We start from the raw sequence: 2558 nt of genomic DNA on the forward strand, positions 1-2558 counted from the left end.
ATTTAGTGAATTATTTGGCCACAGGTGCTGTTCCGGACGATCTCAGTAGGCACGCAAAAGATAAACTCAGAGCTGAAGCCAAATATTACATTTGGGATGACCCATACCTGTGGAAACACTGCTCGGATCAGTTGTTAAGGCAGTGCATTCCTGAAAGCGAGATGGAATCAGTGTTGAAATTCTGCCATACAGAGGCTTATGGAGGCCATTTTGGCCCAAAGAGAACGGCTCGCAAAGTACTAGATAGTGGTTTGTTTTGGCCTAACTTATTCCGCGATGCTTACATATTTTGCAAATCTTGTTTTCGTTGTCAAAAAACAGGAAATATAGGACGGCGGGATCAAATGCCACTTACACCGGTTTACTCTTGTGAAATTTTTGATGTTTGGGGAATAGACTTCATGGGTCCATTCCCCATTTCGTTTGGTAATCTTTACATATTGCTTGCTGTGGATTACGTGTCTAAGTGGGTCGAGGCCAAGGCCACCAGAGCCGATGGTGCTCAAACAGTGATTCAATTTGTTCAAGCTAACATTTTTTGCAGGTTTGGTACGCCTCGAGTACTCATAAGCGATAGAGGAACTCATTTCTGTAACCGAATTATGACAGCCCTCTTGAAGAAATATGGCGTACAACACAGGACATCAACAGCTTACCATCCCCAAACAAATGGCCAAGCGGAAGTGTCAAACGGAGAATTGAAGTCCATCCTGGAAAAGACAGTGAATTTCACAAGGAAGGATTGGAGTACCAGACTAGAATCAGCTTTATGGGCTTACCGAACGGTGTACAAAACGCCCATCGGAACCACCCCGTTTCGACTAGTATATGGGAAGGCTTGTCACCTCCCAGTTGAGCTCGAACACAGGGCATTCTGGGCGATAAAGCGCTGTAATATGAACCTTGATGAAGCAGGGGAAGCCCGAAAACTTCAGATTCAGGAGCTCGAAGAGTTGAGGAATGATGCTTATGAGAGCTCGAGGATATACAATACGAAGACTAAAAAGTTCCATGATGATATGATTGTCCGGAAATAATTTCAGGTAGGACAGAAGGCATTACTATACCATTCTCGAATGAGACTGTTTCCCGGAAAATTAAAATCAAAATGGATAGGGCCTTTTATAGTTGTCCAAGTTTATTCACATGGAGCTGTGGAAATTCAGAGTTTGGAGAATGGGAAAGTGCAGAAAGTGAATGGTCAACGACTCAAGTTATTTTATGAGAACATCGCCGTTGGAGTCACTGAAACAATGCAGTACCTTGACCCAGGAGATGAGCCTTAGTGCTCGGATGAGTCTAGCCGAAGACATTAACTAAAGGCGCTACTGGGAGGCAGCCCAGAGTTAGTCTTGCTCAAGACTAACATGTATCCTTTGTTCTTGTTTCTTTTGTTACCTTTATTTTTATTTTAATTAATTTTGGACTAACTAACTTAACTGACATTTTCTTCTTCAGTGGGCTCTGTCTTTCCTTTGATAATTTTTTTTACAGGTTAGAAATGGTGACTTGAGGTACATGAGCTAAGAGGTGGTTTGAAATTTCATAAAGAAAAGGAGGCCCAACATTGAGAAAGTAAAGGTTAAAAAGGTCAATGGCTCATCTGACCCTTATGACCTATCCAAATTAAAAGGGAACCTATCTTAATCACCGTCATTTTCTTTTACCCACCACTCACTCTCTCTCCTCCTATCCTAAGTCCGCAACATCGCCGCTTCCACTCCCTCACAACCACTTTCTGATTTCATTATTATCAAGATCACCGCCATTTCCTTAACTTCCTCCACTCACACTTCTTCTCCTTTAATTCGACCTCACCATCACTCCTTCCCTTCAATTTATTTCCTTCATCTCCCACTTTCTGATTCAATTTGAACTCACCCACTCTCACTTAACTCTCCTACTCCCACTTTTAATTTCTTTTAGTTTCTTTTAATTTCTTAACTAACATCACCACCATCTCCTTTCCAAATTTCGCAAGCCACCACTATTGTCGACATCAAATGGAGGAGCAGCCGCCGCCTCTGTCGATAGTGCTACCGTCACCTGAACACATATCGCCGGTGAACTTGAGTCTGGCAGTCTTTAGCGATTCTGCTCCGACCGTTGGCGCTTCTCCAACGCCGACCACTCTACCAACTCAAACGGAGAAGGCGAAAGCGCAAAGAGCACCCCCTACTCGAGCCGCGACAACTTAAAGACAGCGGAAGCCGAACCCCGTCCCTTCCACAACAGCTAGGAGGTCCACTCGGTGTCAGTCTAGCAAGCAAACAACCACGAACAAGCCAAAACCACCAAGGGCAAAAACTCCAGCTCCAGCTTCGAGTTCAGACATCGAAACCACAAAAGTTTCGATTAGTTCGGACGGTTCAGACAGTTCAGACAGTTCGGATAGCTCGAGTCCCGAACTAAAAGTTCTGTCAAAGAAACGTGCTCGGTTCGGACACGAAAAAACTAAATACGGGTCACTCAAAACTCCATATGTAAGTGCCCTAACATTTCCGACTCCGAACAAACAGCGAGGTATGAATTTCTGAAATCCCGAAAAATTATACCTG

This window comes from Euphorbia lathyris, chromosome 4 (assembly GCF_963576675.1).
Source record: "Euphorbia lathyris chromosome 4, ddEupLath1.1, whole genome shotgun sequence".
Taxonomy (NCBI): Eukaryota; Viridiplantae; Streptophyta; class Magnoliopsida; order Malpighiales; family Euphorbiaceae; genus Euphorbia; species Euphorbia lathyris.